This window comes from Chlamydotis macqueenii, chromosome 2, assembly GCF_036417535.1.
Source record: "Chlamydotis macqueenii isolate bChlMac1 chromosome 2, bChlMac1.mat, whole genome shotgun sequence".
NCBI lineage: Eukaryota > Metazoa > Chordata > Aves > Otidiformes > Otididae > Chlamydotis > Chlamydotis macqueenii.
In genome coordinates, this window is record NC_141557.1 from 12,785,222 (window position 1) to 12,793,850 (window position 8,629).

Sequence of the window (8,629 nt, forward strand, 5' to 3'; positions counted from 1 at the left end):
TGACAATGAGAAAGCTCGTTCTAAATTTGCTGCCAACAATTTAGGTTAGCTAACAGAAGTACATTGACTTGATAGGAGGTGGATAAAAGGGTATAAACTGTGTTTTATGCCTTCTGTCTGTATCACTTATGGATTAGCTGATTTTAGGAGTTCAAGAGAGATTGTCGCATACAAGCTTAGTTTCTGTGGGGGTTGAGCACTTGTGAAAGATGGCAAATTGGTATCTTTTGATTTCAAATTCTCCAGTTACCTATAATACTGATAGATATGTGAAGAAGGTCACGTTTCCCAAGATTTATAGTATGCAGGATGAAGGGGTAATTAAAGAGTACAGAAGATTTTCTTCTATTGTAATATTTTCCTTCCCAAGTGATTAGTATCTGTAGTTTCTTCTTATTTTTATTTTTTGGTTCCCAAACACTACTGCTCATAAGACAAAGCCAGAAGAGCTATGTGTAGGTTTATGCCTTTACTGGTTGGAGAGCTTGTGAACCACCAACTGCTCAGAGAAGAGACGAGAGCAATTGCTGTGAGGAGAGTGAAAATGAAGATACTGTTTCTGTCAGGTTCTTGCTGTTTGTAGCTGTGTTTCTATTTTGAGATATACTTTGAAATAAAATGTATTGTAACACTGGAAAGCACTGTGATTTATATACCATATGTGCCATTCACATTATTCTACTGTAACAGTAAAAGAAACTTCTCAGGCTAGCATTATCAAAATGTTCCAAACTTAATTATATATAAAAATATAGTTCATTCCATTAATTTTTTGGCCTCCTTGTTGACATTTTCAAGTGCAGAGAACCTAACAGCACTACTGTTGGTTCATGCACATATTTGACCACTCAAAACAGGATTGAGTCCAACAAATCTGCTGGAAAAAGTTATCACATTACAAAATCTTTCATCACTGTACAATCCAGAGAAAATCTGAAGCAACAAGTTAATGAAGGTATTGTTTGTGTGTTTACTAGGTGTTATTGAGTTAAAAAAAGGGGTAAAATTCAGATGGTTTTACAGAAATGTTCTTAAGAAGGCAAAGTCAAATGACTCTCTCAAAATTATATGAAGTCTTTCACAGAACTTCTGGGATGCAGATTTTTTTTTTTCTGGGTGGAGAATGGCTTAGAAGTATCAGACAAAGGAAGCAAGAGTAGGAATTAGAGAGGTCAATCCAAAAGCTCTAAAGCTCACAGCCTCCGCTATGTCACATTTCCAGATGGCCTCGCTGCTTGGGGTGGACATGAACAAAAGAGGCTCTTTAATAACCCTCTGCTGGACGATAGCTCTGACTGTGTCTGGTACCCACCTGACAGTCAGGTGCCTGAAACAACTTTGTTCTTGCTTCTCTTGCCGTTTAGCATTCACGCTCCCATATATCTATTTGTTCTCTCCTCACTATTGAAGAGCCTACACATTCGAACAATGGGGAAAGTGAAGCAATATGTTATGGCAACAAATGTATTATGATACTAGCATTTTTTTTTAATATAAATGGCTAAAGAATTAAAAGCTACTCACCTCTTTTAGGACTTCACACAATTCGTATTATAACAGGAGAGTAACTTCCACTTCACTTCCTTCATAGACTGGAGTGAACAATGTGCTTAATCTGACAGAACTTCACAAAAACAAGACAAGCTTTCATCACACAGTTTCCCAGCTGAAGGGATAACATCCAGGCTATGGCAACAAACCAGAATTTAGCACTCCCTGGGGAGGGCGAAGTATAAATTCCAAGTATTTTGTTTTCCTGTGTATATTTTATAAATACCAAGTTTAAAATGACACATGTAAAAAAAGAAATATTCTTTTGCCATGAATCATAAAGGAGACAGCTTTCATTAGATCACAGCTTTATATTGTCATTTGCATCTTTATTAAATTACATTCCTAAGGAATTGCCTTTATTTAATATGCTACATGAAGATATCACACTTGCTTTATGTCTGGACAGTTTCCGTCAGTCAGTTGAAACTACTATTATTTCAGTTATTGTTATCTGAATACATGTATTGAATGATTTCTAGAATGTAGCACTTTGAAAGAAACAAGTCATAACTGAAAGTTTATATTCTGAATGAAAAGAAATTAGAATAATTAGAGGCAAACTAATTGGTGAAAAATCAGTAGATATCTATTCAGCATCACAAAAAAAAAAAGACTTGAGAATATAATACTTGAGAAAAGAAAGAGCTTAAAAAAGAGCAAAAGTTTTACATTTTATGTTTACACTTTTACCTTTAAACAACGAAGTGCTTACATGATGCAAAACTATTTTTCGCAGTTTCTGTCTACTAATACTCAGTTTCTAGTTGCCATTTGCACATATAACAAGAGTGACAGAGTTACTTTATGAAATATAGCCAAATGTACAGAGACAACTTTTATATCTTTTTATTTAATTAAATTTTTATTACTTAAAATCTTATTTTTCTACTGAAAACTAAGGGTCAATTTGATGCAAGGAAAATATTCTTTACAAAATATTGTGTGAGAGGAAACCAGTACAGTCAATATAACTACTATGGTGTTCTGAAAAATCACACGGGGGCATTAGCCAGGCACCTCTGTAAGCTTATGGACAAATTCCAGTAGGTTTTACTGGGAACAGGCTTTCATCATCTGTCTTATCCTTAACTTTGACTGGACAATGTTTTTGCAGGAAAGGTAAAGCATTCTTGTTGAACCAGATCCAGGTCTGTGTAACTGGACTCAGTTCAGTGACATTGCACACAGAATGGATTGACCCAATGTATTCTGAAATGGATGTCACACTCTCAGATTTCAACTATTACTGTTACTAATAAATAGGAGAATTCTTACTGTATTTATTAAACTTTCTAGAAACCTAAGAGCAGTTGCAGAAAAAGAAAGATTTATCTACCAATAAAAGCCCAAAGATTACATTTACCAAATCCCCATTCTTTATTGTAATGAAATTTGTCTTTCAGCTTTTAAAATGCATTTATAGAGCCAGAAATGTATTCTGGTTCACTGTCTTTGAGATGAATAACCACATTATTACTTGTCTGCCAAATCTAAGTAGGGTTGTTAATAATACACAGACAGCTACTAAAAATTCAAAACATGGGAGGTTTCCTTTAGAGAAAATTGCAGTTTTAACCTCTGATTTCCCTTCTGAATCTCTTACTTACTTTCATGTACACCTTGCAGTGCCTGATCTCTCATCAGAAGTTAAAATGGTTCAAAGAATTCAAAGATTTTCAAACCAACCTGTGGAAACACACTGCCAGAATTTTAAGATTCTACAGTCTTTAATCTACAGAATACCTGCCTTCTACATGTTAACCAATAAGCATAGTAGAAGACTAATTTGATGGAAATATAGTATTTAAAGATATTTTTTAATCCTGCACTTCAAACATTTTTTTTCCATTTAATCTAAATTTGCAATCAGAAAATGGAATATCTAAACTCAGACTCATTTCTGATACAATTTTTAACACAGTTTTTCTTTATTGCCTTTCATTAAATAAACAAAAAGATACCCCACAATTATGACAGTTAAAAGGGAGAGACACCTAACCTGAAACATAACAATATAGGGTTTTTTCCTGGAGTGAACTGTGTGCTGACAGATTCAACATGTATTACTGGAAATTCAGAAAGTTCAAAATTTCTCTAGAGTTATAAGAATGCTTTTCTACTATTTTTATTAATAAGCAATATTAAAAAAAAAACCACAAACGAATTTAGGACTTGAATTTCAGTTCAGCATGACTATTTAAGTTACTTCTGGAATCTCTTTGTGCCTTGTGGAGTGATGGATCTGATGCCCTGTATATCTATCTTATTTACTGGAATCTCCCAACTGGGTGATTTTATTCTCTCATGCACTACAGACTTGTGATTCCCAGAATGCACTATAGAACTTCTATGAGGTATATAAATGTACGTGAACAGCCCAGGCCGTAGAATAGAGACGACAAATAGTATCCCTCATTTGCCACACATGTATCACTAACCTTTTTTTCCTCCAGACTTTAATTGGCCATCCTCATCAAACTAGGCTGATCATCAACCAAGGAAGTGCTGGAACAAAGTTTTATCCTGCTAATCAGATTTATTTATAATTTTTAAGTTTTGGAAGATCTGGTCATCTGAGGAGGAAGATCAAAATCAAGCTGTATAATTCAACTCATTTACTCATAATTTCCCTCAACATTCAGTATTTCTCCTTATATCAGTAAAAAGGTACTGTTAGGGTCTACTCCAAGACTATTGCATTACAGACTCAAGCTAAATCTGCATCTGAATTTTGCTGTGGAGAATCCAGCAGTGTGTGCGTGGGCAGATCTTTAGGAAACTCATCACAGAAAAAGTGAGATGTGAACTCACAACACAGACACTGCTAATATCACTCTGTACAATAGATAAAGTTTGCACAAGCATGTAAAAAGGGTTTCAGGTTTTGCTGAAGGAGTTAAAAAGAGTTTACTTTAAAAAAAAAAATTACTTTTTTTTATATTCATTAAGCCCAAGTCAAAAATATTTCAATTACATTTTTCTGATGGGAATCTGAAAGATTGGTACAAAATATAATTTTTCCAGTGAGGCAACACGAACATTGGTAGTAAACTACCTTTTCATCCTTATTCAGTAGCATAGTGGTCCTAACTCACGCTCATATTCATTCAATTTAACATCACATGCCAAATCAGCCAAACATATATCTCACATTTGAGGTGTTTCATCACTATGTTTGAAAAAAAAGTCCCAAGAGTTTCTGCTCATTATTAAAAATGACACTGATATGGTCCTTATGTGTCTGTCTCCTCACCTATGCATTTGCCAATTCTGGAAAACCTAATCACACTGCACTGCCAACTTTCCTTTCAAGAAAGTCAACAGATAATTATGCAGTCTGTTCATGCAGCACAAGTAACTTCGCATTCTGGGAGCCTACCAATGTGACGGGAAATAATCTGTACTTCGTAGGGATGTGGATACCTTAAGTGAATTGAAATTCTGTGCTTTCTAATTCCACCATACAAGGCAGCAGTGGCAACACGCAAATATTTTTAAAATTACACAGTTGACTTTGAGGTTGGGTTATTATTTTTGACAGCTCTTTCCTTTTAGACCTTACACTTGGTAAAGCCCAGTGTTCATCTGCATGACATGCTGCTTTTCAAACAAAAGCATCTGCCTTCCGTGGTATCATATGTTTCCAAGAAAACTGCTGCTTGCAAAGGCTACAGCTCTCCCCCCCAACACACCCTATCAGCTCCCCTCTTTACCTTTTGCCTTTTTAAGGCAAATTCCCTTAATGTGCATAATGCTGTTTATTTTTCCCCTAAGGCTGTTATACAGTAGCTTAAAAAAAAAAAAAAAAGGTCACTCTTACAATAGAATTTATGAGTTCCCAGTTGAATAGCTGTATTCTCAATTATTTAGTTTCATGTATATCTAATAAGGAGACATCCACGTGACCTGCTACATTCTACAAATTCTAGATGAACACAGAAGCAATGGTTTAACTATCTTTGGTTAAAAGATGTTTTATGAAGTTTCGCAGACTGATTGATAGTTACGAATGGACAGACTTGTTACAAATACAGCAAAACAGAGTGCAGTTGCTTTGACAGTTGGCTCTAGAGACAAAAAAAAAAAAACAACCCTCCACAGATATCTATCTGTTGGAGTATCTTTTCAATTAGTCATGTAAAGAAATAATTTATTGTACTTATACGCTTGATGATCTATGCTTGCATACATATGATTTGTATTTCATGTGTGCACTCACTTCTTCTTAAAGCATGACAAGAAGACATACGTTTTAACCTGCAGGGAATAATGTGGGAAGGAGTGTTAAAATGTCAAGGAACATCATAGAAAAATTGTAGTGTAAGAGAATCTTAACCTCATGTAAGACTAATTTGAATAAATGTAATTTTCTATAGCCACAATGTCATGATGACTCATCATTTTCTCATAATTAATTTACAGTAATAAAATCAAGATAAGACTAGGTTTATGAGGAACGGAAGTGTATTTCCATCTTAGAAGAGCAGTTATAGAGAATCTTATGAACATTAGCAATATGTGTCATGCCCTCAGAAAAAAAAGAAAGAGTACTTGAAACCATGAAATGGGGGTAAATGCAGAAGAGGATTAGACATTTTACTTCAGAGTATGAAAATATTGTAATTAATTATGCAACAGCAAAAATACAAAAACACAAATAACACCCTGTAAGTATGGTAGAAAAAAAAGAGAATAACCTTGAGCCAGTCTTGCAATAGCACTGCCAAAGGTCTATCAACACCTTCTTATTAGAGTTGTAGCAATAGCTCTCCAGAGATTTAAGCCCCTGTAAACTTGCAAGCTCACTGAAATCACCAATAAGATCCACACTGATGAGGGAACATGAAATTGTACCACTGGGCAGCTAATTCACTAGACACTTTCAAAGAGCTCAAGGCAGAAAAGCTAACTGAGCTGGTGAAAAGAGATGCTATACAAAAGATTGCTTTACTGAAGTATCCTAAAATAAAAATGTGATTCCTTTTGGCAGGAAACCACAGAGAGGTCCAGAGAGTAAGAGATGAGGACTGGGAATGAGGAGGTGAATGGATGATTTGGCTAAGCCCAGGTAGAGCTTAAGCTTTCTTTCTTTTGTTCTTGATGTAAATATACTGTTTAGGAAGGATACTGGACAAAACACCAGAAACTAAATTCCTTGTTATTCCTAAGGAAGAGATAAGGTCTACCTAATGTTGATTGTGTCCACAGGAATCAGTTTGAGTGTAAAAACTGTAAATCACTGAAATAGCTGGAAAAAAAAATCCCAAACCTGATGAAAAATACATTCAAATTTCATTATAATCTGGCTAGTATTTATCAAAATACTGCTGTTTGGTAAAATTTTTATATCTAGAACAAAATTATTTATAGTTGATTTTTTTTTATGGCTTCTCTAGTCAACGGAGATAAATAAGCAATTCTAGAGCTCAGCTCATATAATCTTAAAAGAAACAACTAGAACAGCTCAGTGAAACCCTATGCATGCTTGATTCTTCCCATTAGCTGTAAAGATTTTAATAGTGACCAACTGAGATGTAAATGTCTGCATGATGGATGTCTAAAGGTAAGCTAGGCATCATCTCATCTGTCAGAACAGACCGTAAAAATTGCCTTTCTTCTTTATCAGAACAAACACTGAAAAAATCAGAACTTACATCTGCTCTGGCAAAAATGGTGCAGCAACTTAAGAAAGCCTGACTTTCTGACTTTTATTATATACATTCAGGATGAAATAAGAGGAATTAATATTTTCAGTAAACTGGCATTTTAAACAGAACGTCTTCATGCACAGTACCACTGTTACTAATGCTTCTTAAATCTTTCACAGTCACTATTTTAAGCTCAACATGGTCTGAATTAGAGGAATAATTTTAATCCTCTGCTGTACATCAATTAACAGGTAAGTTACCTTCTTTCCGGGCAAAAATTGCCTTTGTAATTTGCCTTCAGTATGATGAATGCTATTCTGCTTCTCTTAGAAGAAGTGATGTCAAACCATTAAACAACCATATAGAAAAATCTTGAGGTTGCTTCAGATCCAGGTATGTTTCTGAACATGTCTCCACCTAGCTACCCTTCTTATACTTGAAATTTTCCTTAGCTTCAGTGAGAAATCCGGACATATCTTTGGCAAAGGACACAGAAATAAAAACTTCTTGAAAAGCAGAAAAGATATTTTGTCTCTACCAGCATGCAGTGAGGATATAAAAGCTTTTAATATCCCTTGGTGCAGGATTTCAAGGAAAAGCTAATTATTTCAGGCATGCTTCCTAAAGAAATGAGGCTTGTGTGATCATACAGTCTGTCCATCTGTCTGTCTATTGTTGCCATCCCTGGAGTTCATTGTTCAGTCATAACAAATTCTGACAGAGGTATAGTCTCAAAGATTAGAGGATTCCACTCATTTTATATGAATGAGTTTCTGGTTATAGCAACGGGCCTAATTTGCATTCCCTTGAAGGAAGAGCCATTGCAATCCAATACTTTACTTGTTTCAGGAGAAAACAGCCAGCTGGCTGGTCAGCACACATGTGTGTTTGGACAGTCAGCACACGTGCAGCCATAAATCTGTCGCAGCATATGCTGCCACTCATCCAGCCAAATATGTGGAAGATGCAGGAGGCATGAAGGTAGCAGGGAGTATGTGGGAAAGATCTGTGAATATTGCAGAGAGGGTTTAGGAAAGGTGAGAACTTCATCATTTTTGTTGCTGATGAAACAGCCATACATATTTTCATGTGTATGTCTTTCACCACTGAAGCTTTCCCCCTTTTCAGGAATGCCTCAGGTTCTACATACTTTGCTTATTTTTCACATCCTTTGGATTGCTGTTCTTAATGAAACTATGTTTGCTAAGGCTTGTGAATGGGAAGTTGTGACAAAAAGGGGGAAGTATGAATTTGCGTTATCGTAAAAACACAGAAGCACATGCAGAATCCAGCTGACACGACACTTCCTCATAGAGGGCAGTGCACTTGAATAGTCTAAGTGCTTAAAATGCATGAAGTGAATGCATAAAATATTTGAAAAGAGATTATATTTTATCACCAGGCACATGGTGAAGGTTGCTTCAGAC